At 48.4% G+C, this 14,327-nt stretch overlaps 1 long non-coding RNA gene across 1 annotated transcript; it reads right to left on the bottom strand.

Moving 5' to 3' along the window:
- Positions 1 to 2,182: 2,182 nt before the first annotated feature.
- On the bottom strand, positions 2,183 to 14,036 carry LOC137840223 (uncharacterized). Its single transcript, XR_011086730.1, has 2 exons — positions 13,359 to 14,036; positions 2,183 to 2,322 (listed from the first exon to the last, which is right to left on the bottom strand). It is a non-coding gene; the product is annotated as an uncharacterized lncRNA (long non-coding RNA).
- Positions 14,037 to 14,327: the final 291 nt, after the last annotated feature.

Genomic DNA, 14,327 nt, shown 5'->3' with positions numbered 1-14,327 from the left:
AGAAGGGGGTAGCGAGTTCAGGGCCCTAACAGCCTGGAGAAAGAAGCTGTTGGCGAGTCTGGTGGTGCGGGAGCGCAGGATCCTGTACCTCTTCCCAGAGGGCAGAAGGTCAAACAAAGAGTGAGCCGGGTGACTCACATCTCTGGCAATCGAGGTTGCCTTGCGGGCGAGATGGGAGGTGTAAATGTCCTTCAGGGAGGGGAGCGAACCACCAATAATCTTACTAGCCGTATTCACTATGCGCTGCAGGGCCTTCAAGTTCTGTTCAGTGCAGTTACCACCCCAGACAGCGATGCAACTGGTGAGGACGCTCTCAATGGTGCCACGGTAGAATGTAGACAGGACTGCCTGAGGAGCACATGCATGCCTGAGCTTCCGCAGGAAGTACAGGCGGCGCTGAGCTTTCTTTGCCAGTGACGAGGTGTTTGCGGACCAGGAGAGGTCCTCACTGATGTGCACCCCCAGGAACTTGGTGCAGTTCACCCTCTCCACCACAGCACCGTCGATGATCAGCCACCAGAGTCGTGTCGTCAGCAAACTTCACTATGCGGTTGTCGCTGTAGGTCGCAGAGCAGTCATGCGTCAGCAGGGTGAAGAGCAATGGACTGAGCACGCAGCCCTGGGGGGCCCCCGTGCTCAGCGTGATGCTGGCGGAGATTTTGTCGCCAACACGCACCACCTGAGGCCTCTGACAGAGGAAGTCCAGTAGCCAGTTGCAGAGGGAGGTACTGAGGCCCAGCTCGTCGAGTTTGGAGATGAGTCGCTGCGGCACAATGGTGTTGAAGGCAGAGCTGAAGTCCACAAACAGCAACCTCACATATGAGTCCTTTCTCTCCAGGTGGGTGAGGGCCGAGTGGAGGGCAGAGCAGATGGCATCCTCAGAGGACCGCTTGGCACGGTACGCAAACTGGAAAGGGTCAATGGTGGGGGGGAGAAAGGACTTGATGTGCTCCATGACCAGCCGCTCAAAGCACTTCATGATGATGGGCGTCAGTGCCACAGGGTGGTAGTCATTGAAGCAGGACGGTGCAGGTTTCTTCGGCACAGGAACGATGGTGGCAGCCTTGAAACACGAGGGGACGATGGCCTGCTGCAGGGAAACGTTAAAGATGTCCGTGAAGACACCCGACAGCTCCCCAGCGCAGTCCTTCAGCGCTCGACCCGGGATGTTGTCAGGGCCCGCTGCCTTACGGGTGTCAATAGCGGCAAGCGCCCTCCTCACACCGTCGGCAGAGAGGCGCAGGGGCTGCCCGTGTGGGGGGGGGGAGTGGTCTTCAGCGGGCAAGTGCTGTTCTGGGCGTCGAAGCGAGCAAAGAAGCGGTTCAGATCGTTCAGCAGACGGACGTCGCCCTCACAGCTCCTCGGCGCGGGCTTGTAGTCCGTGATGGTCTGAATGCCCCGCCAAAGGCTACGTGCGTCCTTGCTGTCCTTGAAGTGGGTGGAGACCTTGCACGAGAACGCCTTCTTTGCTTCTTTGATGCCTCGGGACAGGTCGGCCCTCGCTGTCCTCAAGCCAGCCTCATCCCCCGCTCTGAAAGCTGTCTTTGTAGTGTATTCAATTGAATTTAGGTTGAAAAGGATTTTCAAATCATTTCATTTTTTTTATTTACATTTTACACAATTTCCCAACTTCAACCGAATCCAGTTTGTAATAATAATAATAATAATAATAATCTATAATAATAGTTTTCTCTGAGCACTCCAGTTTCCTCCCAAACATGCTTGGTAGGCCGATTGAGCACTCCAAATTGCCCCTAGGTGTGAGTGTGAGTGAGAATGGTTGTTCGTCTCTCTGTGCTCTGCGATTGGTTGGAGACCAGTTCAGGGTCTCCCCCGCATACTGCTGGGATAGGCTCCAGCACGCCCGCTATTCTTCTAAATCTATGTCTAGCCTAGCTCATTGCCTTTTAATTTCCAACTGCTTCTTTGAATATGCTACCTTGGTTGCCGCTGCTTTAGCCAAAGCTCTGGCTCTGGCAGCTGCCTCCAGAACGGAATTGTAGGATGATGAGTGCTTGGAGTTACCACTAGCTCTCGATGCACTGCGGACTGATGACTTGGAAGATGAAGGTCGACGTGAAGTCTCTTCAAAGTCTACCGTCTCCATGTCGACAACGCTGGATACATCTTTGTCAGCCATGTTTGGATCTTGTGTTGTTTCCTCAACTCACTGTGGTGTGGCTTTTTACTGTACTGATCCCTCTGTGCGTTATGTACTTTGTGTACCTTATCACAGTTCATCAGCCAGCCAAACTCATGAGTCAGGATTCAAAGTGTCTTGTTCCCTTGATTTCCATCCAGTGTCAAACACAACGAATAAAACTGCAAATGAAACAACAAAAACACTTAGTTTCTTCCACAGTATTGTTCTTATAAACTGTAATGAAGTTATCCAACAAAACGATTACAGCTTACAGCCATTGCTTCCGTGAGCATAAGTGGAGAAAAAATTGCCTGGATGGCGCGAGTAAGCCTAACGTCTCTCAAATTCATTAGTTGTCAAGTTTCTTTAACTTCCGGTGCATTTCAAAATAAAGTGCTGATTCGCTTCCGAACGACAACTTGTGTATGTTTCCTTACACTAGGCACCCTATGTCCGGCCCGCGGGCCAATTCCTGCCCGCGTCTAAATTTGGACCGGCCCGAAGCATTGTCATAAAGTCCATAAATTGCCCACTGGCACGGTTGTGAGGACCTGCGCGCCCCAGAGCGAGCCAAAGAAATGAAACTCGTCCGAACGGGAAAGGTGAGAAGCTCCGTCATCCGGGAGGGACTCGGAGTAGAGCCGCTACTCCTCCACGTTGAGAGGAGCCAGATGAGGTGGCTCGGGCATCTCATCAGGATGCCTCCTGAACACCTCCCTGGGGAGGTGTTCCGGACATGTCGGCATGTAGAGGAGACGGCTCTGTATGTGAGTGAAGTTGGAGTAGGGCCCCAACTTCACTCACATACAGAGCTGTCACGTCCCACGTCTTTCCTTGCACTTTGTTAACGCTACAATATAGTTATATACTAGATCTGTGGAATAACAACGAGGCTGACGTCAGGGCGCACGCACGGCATTGTTGACAAAGGACAAAGAATTTCATCAATGGATTTAATGATTTAGTGTGCACAGATGGTTTGATAATATTATTGCTCATATAATAGTTATTTAATATCTAATTTATATATCGTTATATGGGCCTGTGGAATATTTTGACGTGCAAGCGCCGTCAGTGGCGCGCACCCATTGTTGACAAAGGACGATCGATGGATTTAATGAATTGGAGTGACGCAGATGGTTTTATAAACGTTTTATTTATGTAATAGTTTTTTTAAATAACTCTGAATGTTATGTCAGGCCCGTTCGCAGCTCTTCGTTTGTGTTTATATCACGTTAGCATACCTATCGTTTAGCCTGTTGTTGCTCGTTCATGTCTGTTCTTGGTGTTGGATTTTGTCGAATAAATTTCCCCCCATAATGCGACTTATGCTCCGGAGCGACTTATATGGTTTTTTTTTCACGTTATTGTGCATTTTATGGCTAATGCGACCTATATTCCGGAGCGACTTTTAGTCAGAAAATTACGGTAATTTTCTGAGATTGCTGATTTGAATGAAACCAAGCTATATTCAAATGGTGATAACTAAAAAATAGTATGAGAGAATCCTACCTTTTTCTTCTGTTGAAAGAACATAGACTAATCCAATCCAATTTGGGACCACATACCATATTTTTCTAACTATAAGTCGTGTTTTCTTTCATAGTTTGGGTGGGGTGGCGACTTATACTCAGGAGCGACTTATATGTGAAATTATTCAAAAATTTTCAAAATTCAAAAATCTGCAATGTAGTGAAACCGCAATAAATGAAACGTGATGTAGCAAGGGATTACTGTAATTTGAACTGCAACTGACATCAGCGGCGCGATGCACACACGGCGGTTGTTTACATAAAGGACAAAGGATTCGATCATGGGATTTAATGACTTGGAGTGACAGAGATTGTTTGATAAAATTGTTGTTTATAATTATAAGAGGCTGTGGAATAATTTGAACTGCAACTGACGACTCCGACGTCAGCGGCGCAGCGCACATGTGGCGTTTTTTTACATAAAAGACGAAGATTTTGATCAATGGATTTAATGTTTTGGAGTGACACGGATGGTTTGATAATATTGTTGTTCATATAATAGGAATTTGATATGTACAGTCAAACCTCGGTTTTCGACCACAATCCGTTCCAGAAGGCGGTTAGAGAAGCGAATCGGTCGAATTCCGAATCTATTTTTCCCATTACAAATAATGGAATGTTATCCGTTCCAAGACTAAAAAAAACGCCTTTTTTAAGCATTTTTTTATTTGCGCATTTTTATTCGATCGCGCAACTGCAGCGCACCGCCGAACGCACAACCGTAGCGCGTTGCAGACCGCGCAACTGCACCACGCTGGTTGCATTATTGTGACAGAGCCTTCGCTGAAATTTAAAAAATATTTTTAAAGTCTTGATGTACTTTCCAAAATTTAAGTGGACCTCAGTGCGCAGGGAGCTTAATTTTGACCGATTGCGCAACTGCAGCGCGCCAGGCGCTCACTGTCGCATTGCTTTAAGAGCGTCTTTGTGTTTTAGAATGGATTTTCTGCTCCCACTTGTTTTCTTTCAAGGCATGATTAGGGGTTCATACAATCCTCAAAGTAACGAAAATACAATAACAACGGAGTCAGTCGGCATCCGGGCCGCGCTGTCGGGTTTTCTCGGGTCCTCCCCGCTCATCTCGCGAGGTTCGACCTCTGATTTTTGTTCAACAACCGAAGCAAAAAAAATCGCGAATTTTTTGTTCGAATTCCGATTTGTTCAAGAACCGGGACATTCGAAAACCAAGGTTTGACTGTACTTTATATATTGTTTTATGGGCCTGTGGAATAATTTGAACTGCAGCTGACGAGTCCGACGTCAGCGGTGCGGCGCACACTCGACGTTGATTCCATAAAGGACGAGCGATGGATTTAATGATTTGGAGTGACACAGATGGTTTGATAATATTGTGGTTTATATAATAGGAATTTGATACATACATTATATATCGTTATATGGGCCTGTGGATTAATTTGAACTGCAACTGACGAGTCCGACGTCAGCGGTGCGGCGCACAGGCGGCGTTGATTCCATAAAGGACAATCGATGGATTTAATGATTTGGAGTGACAAAGATGGTTTGATAATATTGTTGTTTATATAATAGTTATTTAATATATAATTTATATATCGTTATATGGGCCTGTGGAATAATTTGAACTGCAACTGACGACGAGTCCGGCGGCGCGGCGCACACGCGGCATTGTTTACATAAAGGACAATCGATGGATTTGATGATTTGGAGTGACACAGATGGTTTGATAACGGTGTTATTTATGTTATAGTTATTTGGATAACTGTTGATGTTACATCAGGCCCATTCTCAGCTCTTCGTTTGTGTTTATGTCACGTTAGCATACCGTATCGTTTAGCCTGTTATTGCTCGTTCATGTCTGTTCTTGGTGTTGGATTTTGTCGAATACTTTTTCTGCAAAATGCGACTTATACTCTGGTGCGACTTTTATATGTTTTGTTTTGTTTATTGTGCATTTTATGGCGGATGCGACGTATTTTCCAGAGCGATTTATAATCCGAAAAATACGGTATGCTTACATTATAATAGCATACAATATTGTCTAAGCCTTGAACAATGAGTGAAAATGCTCAAAATTGGTTTTGATTTTTGGGGTTGTCTTTTCTGAAAATGCTTGGTATTTAAAGAGTTAATAAGTAGAATAGAATTTTCTGTTTGGAAAAAAATACATTTTACATGGGCAATACATTTCAGAATAGTGCAGCGCTATCTGTGCGGGTTTCATATTGTTTTAATTGACTGACCAACTGACTATTATACGACACATCTATTTAAGCCAGTGCTTCTCAAATAGTGGGACGCGGTGCGATTCTAAGGGGGGCGCATGTGACACCAGGGAACATGCTTTTCTTTTGGCTGCACTAGATTAAAGGGTAATTAGACATCCACTGCAGTAGGTGGAAGTGGTGGTATTGTCATGCTGTCATGTGTCGTCCGGATCACTTCCTGTTTTATTGTGTGATTTTCCTCTCGTTCCAGTCGGTGTGTCCTTCCCCTGTGCGTCCGGTCACGTGAACCCCTGATTCCAAGTGTGTGCACCTGCGCCAATGACAAACTGTCTTCACCTGTGTTCCCCTCCTGTGTCCATATAACCCGCGTCTTTCCCCGTATCCAGTGCCAGTGCGTCTTGCCTTGTCAGAACACTAGCGATCACGAAACCCTCGAGTTCCACGTAGAAGCCTTGTTTGAGCAACTTTGATCACCGATGTTAACTTGGTTACATCGCTACCTTGTTTTTGTATTTCCCTCGGTTCGAGGCGCTTTGATTTCCCCTTTTTCTCCCTCGGTTCGAGGCACCTTTGTTTTCCCTTTTTTCCCTCCTAGTGAGGCGTTTTTTGTTCGACTGTCAGTGGAGACAATAAAAGCCTTTTTGGACATTGAACTCTCTGCATTCGAGTCCTCTCCCTGCTCTGCGCCTGACATTACGCACTGGCCAGACATGGACTCGGCAGAGACAGCGCAGCTGGTCGCCCAAGTACGCTCCCAGACTGCGCAACTGGGCCAACAGCAGAAGAAGAAGCAGGAACTGGTAAAGAACCAGGAAGGCTTCAGAGAGGCGGTGGCCGCCCAGGTGGATTCGCTGAGTCGTCAGATGCAAGACGTCCTCGCTCTGCTGACCACGGGGCGAGCTGCGACGCCCTGTTCCACAGCGGCGCCCCCGGTGGACCACCCGGCGCCCGCGCCTCTGGCGAGGGGGATCAGACTGGCTTCCCCCGAACGATATGCAGGTGAACCCGGGCTGAGTCGAGCCTTTATAACGAATTGCGAGATGCAGTTCGAGCGAGCTCCCGGCGACTTCCCAACGGAACGCTCCCGAGTGGCATACACGATCTCCTATTTGACGGGAAGAGCCCGGACGTGGGCGACCGCAGAATGGGCCAGGAATTCCGCTACCTGTCACTCGTTTTCCGGATTCATCGAGGCCCTGCGCATGGTGTTCGATCCAGTTCCCATGGACCGAGAGAAGGCACGAGAGCTGTCCCATATCACCCAGGGTCGAGAGACAGTCAGCGACTACGCGATCCGCTTCCGCACTCTGGCCGCGGAAAGCGGATGGAACTCGACGGCTCTGTACGATGCTTTTCTCCAGGGTCTTTCCGGGACCATCCAGGACCAACTCATTTCCCTTGATCTTCCTGGGGAGCTCGACGCTCTCATCGCGTTGGCCGTCCGAACTGACAACCGACTAAAGGAGTGGAGGAAGCAGCGCGCAAGCCGGGGTGCGATCGTTACTCCTTCCGCATCATTGGGCGGGCGGTCATCCCACGAGACGCACCACCAAAGATCGATCCCGGCTGGGCCACTCGAGGGGACGGAACCCACGCAGCTCGGCCGGGCCAAATTGAGCGAAGAGGAAAGACAGCGTCGACGTCAGGAGGGCATATGCTACTACTGCGGGGCGCTTGGTCATCTCCTCCTCTCCTGCCCGGAGCGGAGTGCGCTGAGGGTAAGCACCTTCTCCGTGGTCCGGCAGAAGAATAGGGTTCTACCCGTCGGGACGCTAACCTGCCAAGGCAAGGAACTCGAGCTCGGGGTGTTGATTGACTCAGGGGCCGACGAGAATCTGATTGACTGGGCTTTTTCTCGCAGCATAGGTGTAAAGACCGAACCCTTGAACACAACCATAAAGGCTAAGGCACTTAACGGACAAGCTCTTTTTGACGTATCTTATATAACCGAACCCCTCTCATTGTCGTTTGGCACTCATCATGAACTAGTAAGACTGCATGTAGTCACCTCCCCCCTGAATCCGCTTATCCTCGGTTATCACCACAACCCTGCAATAAACTGGGAGTCAGGGGAGATAAAGGGGTGGGCATCCCAGTGCCAAGTATCGTGTGTCAAACCAAACCCTTCGATCGAGTCCACCTGCACTTCTCCCTCGGACCTTGCGTCTCCTGAATCAGAGTTCAGAGCTCCAGATCTAAACCAAGTACCCAAATGCTATCATCAACTTGCGGAGGTATTTAGCAAAGCCAAGGCGAGCTCCTTACCACCCCACCGTCCCTACGACTGCGCCATAGACCTATTGCCCGGTGCTTCGATCCCCAAGGGTAGACTTTATTCCCTTTCGGGCCCCGAAAAGAAGGCCTTAAATGACTATATCGACGCGTCACTTAAAGCAGGTCTGATCAGGCCGTCATCATCGCCTGCAGGGGCCGGATTTTTCTTTGTGGGGAAGAAAGAGGGAACCCTGCGCCCCTGCATAGATTACAGTCCCCTCAACCAGATCACGATAAAGAATCGGTACCCCCTCCCACTCATGTCGGCCGTGTTTGATCAGTTGCAGCAGGCTCGGGTATTCACCAAGTTAGATTTACGTAACGCGTATCACCTGGTGCGCATTCGGGAAGGTGATGAGTGGAAGACGGGCTTCAACACCCCCCGGGGACACTTTGAATACCGGGTAATGCCGTTCGGCCTCACCAATGCCCCCGCGGTCTTCCAAGCCATGATCAATGACGTTCTGAGTGATTTCTTAGACCACTTTGTTTTCGTTTACTTGGATGACATCTTAATTTATTCACCAGATTTGAGGACCCATGAGAGTCATGTTAAGTCGGTCCTGCAACGGCTCCTGGACCATCGACTTTATGTCAAGGCCGAAAAGAGCGAGTTCCATGCAGAAACGATATCGTTCCTTGGCTTCATCATAGCCCCAGGAAAGGTCCAGATGGACCCAGCCAAAGTAAGCGCGGTGACCCAATGGCCGGTACCGGATAGCCGCAAAAGAGTGCAGCAATTTCTAGGATTTGCTAACTTTTATAGACGATTCATACGAGGCTTCAGCGCCACTGCGGCTCCCCTGCACGCTCTCACCTCCCCGACAGTTCCGTTTCGCTGGACGGCGGAGGCTGAAGCCGCCTTCCAGGAGCTGAAGAGGCGGTTCACCACCGCTCCAATTCTTACCTTGCCTGACCCATCTCGTCAGTTCGTGGTGGACGTTGATGCCTCCAGCCAGGGAATCGGCGCCGTCCTGTCTCAGAGATCCCAGGTCGACAACAAGCTCCATCCCTGCGCCTTTTTGTCCCGACGGCTGACCCCCGCGGAGCAGAACTATGACGTCGAAGATCGGGAATTGTTAGCGGTCAAAAAGGCTCTGGAAGAATGGAGACACTGGCTGGAGGGAGCCCAACACCCCTTTCTGGTTTGGACCGATCACAAGAACCTGCAATATATCAAGGAGGCCAAGCGATTGAACTCCCGCCAGGCTCGTTGGTCCCTCTTCTTTAACCGTTTCCATTTCACGTTGTCTTACAGACCGGGGGCCAAGAACACCAAACCTGATGCGCTGTCACGCGTCTACAGCCCAGACCCGGTGTCCACAGAGCCAGAGCCCATTCTCCCCCCTCACTGCGTGGTGGGAGCCGTAACCTGGCCCATAGAGGACTTAGTGAAGCGGGCAAACCACGATGATCCACCCCCTAGGGGAAGTCCCGAGAATAGACTGTTTGTTCCGCCCCAACTACGATCCCAAGTGATCCACTGGGCGCACACCTCCCGGCTCACGTGTCACCCGGGCGTGCGAAGAACCCTGCACGTCCTCCAACAAAGATTCTGGTGGCCCTCCATGGGGGCGGACGTCCGGGAGTATGTTGCAGCCTGTTCCATCTGTGCGCGAAGTAAGAACACTCCGGGCCGCCGTGTAGGGTTGCTGCAGCCTCTCTCCATTCCCTCTCGACCATGGGCCGACATCTCTGTTGATTTTGTCACGGGACTGCCGGTGTCTAGCGGTAAGACGACGATACTCACCGTCGTGGATAGGTTCTCCAAGATGGCCCACTTCATTGCCCTGCCCAAATTACCTTCGGCCAAACGTACGGCAGTAGTTCTCATGGACCACGTCTTCAGGATCCATGGATTTCCTCGGGACGTCGTGTCAGATAGGGGCCCCCAGTTCGTGTCCCGCTTTTGGAGGGCCTTCTGCAAGCTTATAGGGGCCACCGTGAGCCTCACTTCGGGCTACCACCCGGAAGTGAACGGCCAAGCAGAACGCATTAACCAACAGCTGGAAACGGGCCTCCGCTGTCTGGTAACCCAGAACCTCTCGTCGTGGAGTCAAAACTTGACCTGGGTAGAGTACGCCCATAACTCCCTTTCCACCACGGCGACCAGGATGTCCCCCTTCATGTGCGCCTTTGGATACCAGCCCCCGCTCTTCCCCGCCAGCGAGCCGGAGGTGTCAGTTACCTCGGCACGCGCCGTGGTGAGACGCTGTCGGCGCATCTGGGCGGCGGCAAGGGCCATACTGGTCCGCCAGGGCGACAGGGTGAAGAGGATGGCTGACCGGAGACGTCTACCGGCCCGGCCAGCGGGTCTGGCTGTCCGCCCGGGACCTTCCCCTCCAGGTGGGCTCCAGGAAGCTGGCCCCCCGTTTTGTAGGGCCGTTCCCGATTTCCAAGGTCGTCGGTCCAGCGGCTGTGTGACTCCGTCTGCCTCGGTCCCTTGCGGTGCATCCCACCTTCCACGTCGGGAAGGTCAAGCCGGTTAGGGAGAGTGGGATGGTGCCGGCTCCCGCGGACGGTGGGGGGTGGGCCTGCCTACACAGTGAAGAAGTTACTGGACGTGCGCCGGAAGGGCCGAGGCTGGCAATTCCTGGTGGACTGGGAGGGTTACGGGCCAGAGGAGCGGCAATGGGTGCCGCGTAGCTATATCCTGGATCCCGGGCTATTAGATGACTTTTATGCGGCTCACCCCGATGCTCCGGGTCCGTCTGGGATCCGGCCCTAGAGGGGGGGGTTATGTCATGCTGTCATGTGTCGTCCGGATCACTTCCTGTTTTATTGTGTGATTTTCCTCTCGTTCCAGTCGGTGTGTCCTTCCCCTGTGCGTCCGGTCACGTGAACCCCTGATTCCAAGTGTGTGCACCTGCGCCAATGACAAACTGTCTTCACCTGTGTTCCCCTCCTGTGTCCATATAACCCGCGTCTTTCCCTGTATCCAGTGCCAGTGCGTCTTGCCTTGTCAGAACACTAGCGATCACGAAACCCTCGAGTTCCACGTAGAAACCTTGTTTGAGCAACTTTGATCACCGATGTTAACTTGGTTACATCGCTACCTTGTTTTTGTATTTCCCTCGGTTTGACGCGCTTTGATTTCCCCTTTTTCTCCCTCAGTTCGAGGCGCCTTTGTTTTCCCTTTTTTCCCTCCTAGTGAGGCGTTTTTTGTTCGACTGTCAGTGGAGACAATAAAAGCCTTTTTGGACATTGAACTCTCTGCATTCGAGTCCTCTCCCTGCTCTGCGCCTGACAGGTATCACTGGAAGAGTGTGCGCAAGGAATAGTCACTCTACAGTGTAGAGCAGGCGATAAAAAGTGCCACTGCACACCATGGAAAAATATTGAACAGGGTTGAACAGAACGGCAGAGAGAGACTGAGATAAGAGAATTGGAAGTCACACGAAAGCTTAGACAAGGAAATATGACGAAGCGTACGTTGCGTTCGGCTTCAGTGCGATGGGAGACGAGGAAAGACTGGTGTGTTTACTGTGCTTTACAATGTTGGCAGCGGACAGTATGAAGCCAAATAAATTAAGGCGGCACTTATAAAGTCATTGCACCCCAATTACGCTGATAAGATGCTTAAGGTTTTTCAGAGAAAATGGGCTGAATATTGCCAACAATCATCCCACTTTGTGAATGCTACTTCAGTCAATCAGCAAGCACTGTAAGCATCATATAAAGCAGCGTACCAAATTGCTCAGTGCAGGAGAAAAACACACCATTGCAGAAGAGCTGATACTACCTGCAGTCGTGGATATGGTCTCCGTCATGCTGCCTCATTTTGAGCACAGATTGTTTTATTCATTTTTGTTTTTTACTTTAAAATGTTTTATATATTGTGCTCCTGAACTAATGTTGCTGATTACTTTGGCTTGAATATCATTTATTGCTATTATTTAATTTAATATTATGTATGTTTATTATTATTTATTGTATTTTTTCCAGCATAAAATGGCAGTTGGTCATGAATGTTTATAGTTCAAATAATTATAATTTATTTTTAATTTCAGGCAAAGCGATGCACATTGAATCTGTTCTGTTACAGACTAAAAAACAATGTTATTAATAGTTATTCTTTGTTGTAAGTTGATCTTTATTTTCTATTTATATTTTGTTTCCTTTAATGTTAATAACATAGGGGGGCACGGAATGTTTTCTTCTTCCTAGGGGGGACATCACAGAAATGTATTGAGAAGCACTGATTTACGCTATGGAAGCATGCACTCTTGCACTCATTACATGTATCCTCCAAGCGTTGGCCGTTTTTTCTTCACTGCACTTCAGCTGTTATGTCCTTATTCCTTACATAATGTCTGTGCCAGGCTGTGGCTACTGTATCAAACGGTGGCGTAAGTTGTCTTTGTGTTTCCAAAAAAGCACTATATAAATGTTGTGCAGTATTATTATGATGTTTACCTCATATTCCACAGCATTATTCAATTATTACACTCTCACTGGGTCACTGTAAATAAAATTGACAGCAGGAACTTAAAAATGACTTTTAATTTAAGTATGAATTCATCTTTATTGACAAACTTTCATATTTTTTGCAGCTATTGTTATTAAAGATTATAAAACCAGCTGGTAACTCATGATTGTGTAGATAGTACAGTCATGCAACAGTACATTTATGATTGTGTTCAAAGAAGAGTACTTTGAAACAAGAAAAAAAGCAAAGAGCACTTTCAATGTGTAGCAAAAGATTGCTCGTTTATGTGGGAGGTACGGGGCTTTCATAGAGATTTCTTTTATACATAACAGCACAAGTGTAAGTCAAAATAGCTACTGAGTGCTCTTCAAATATTAACACAGTACTAAAGGTTATTTGTGCCTAATACGGATACATTTTCAATCTACTTATGTGGTATATGTGACCACATATAAAGTACCCTGTGGTAAGCTCACAACCACAAAAAGTGAAATAAATTGTGGACTAGATTTAAACAAATTTTTTAGTGCTAAAACATATTACCTACCCAACTGACTTTGTGTGCGTGCGTGCGTGCGTGCGTGCGTGTGTGTGTGTGTGTGTATGCCTGCGTACGCGCGTGAGTGCGCGTGTGTGAAGGGTGGTATAATCACGTTTCAGTGAAGCTACATGAAAAATGTACACCTGTATTGGAGATTTAACAGTATTTTTGGAATACTTCGGGGTACAAAAAGTATTATCCATTTATTCATTCATTCATCTTCCGAAGAGCTTACCCTCATCGGTGTCACATGTGTGCTGGAGCTTATCCCAGCAGTCTTTGGTGGGGTAGATCCTTAACTACTCGCCAGCCAATTGGAGTGCATACAAACAGTTACAATCACATCTATGGACAATTTAGAGCAGACATGTCCAAAGTCCGGCCTTCGGGCCAAATGCGGCCCGTGTCTAAATTTAAACTGGCCCAAAGCATTGTATCATAAAATCAATAATAAGTTGCCCGCTGGCACTGTCGCGGGGAGCTGCACGCACCAGAGCGAGCAACAGAAATGACACTAACGGGAACGCGCACATGAGCCAGCGCTCATGATCGTTTGCGAGCGTGTCTCCTCCGTCCCTTCCCAGTTCACGTGCATACAAGTGTCCATTTGCAAGATAATCAGTGACACAGACACTTCCTCGTTCAAATGTACACACTCTAAGGCGCCGCTAAAATCAGAGACGATGCACAGGGAAAGGCTAAAAACAAAGAAAAAACAAACAAAACACGGACTACTGGTGAGAACTGTCTACTTCATATTAACTCTTCACACTACTACGCGTCTGCGCCGCCCACTCACAGTGATCGCAAACAACAAAAAGACTATGGATTATTTTGTGATTAGGAAATAATTTGTTGTGTATGAAGTTGAAATAAAAAAGATAAAATGGAAAATTATTTCGTTTGGATTAAAAATCTGATGTCAAATCAATTTTCATTTGCTAAGTTTGAGCATGCCAAACAAGGAATTTGACTCCGGTACACTCGTTCTCTGTACAACATTCAGGACATGTGCAAAAATTGACAATTATTCTCAAACATTCCCTGATCTTAAACTCTCAGGAGAGCAAGGAAAAATTCAAAACTCCTACTAGGGGAAATGAAAAACCTTGACAAGAGACCACAGATGGTAGGATCCCTCTTCCAAGATGACCAGGCTGCAATGGATGCAGCGAGGACACAGTACCGTAATTTACGGACTATA

Source organism: Syngnathus scovelli, chromosome 4 (assembly GCF_024217435.2).
Source record: "Syngnathus scovelli strain Florida chromosome 4, RoL_Ssco_1.2, whole genome shotgun sequence".
Lineage (NCBI taxonomy): Eukaryota > Metazoa > Chordata > Actinopteri > Syngnathiformes > Syngnathidae > Syngnathus > Syngnathus scovelli.
This window is presented reverse-complemented; position numbering and strand designations above follow the sequence as displayed.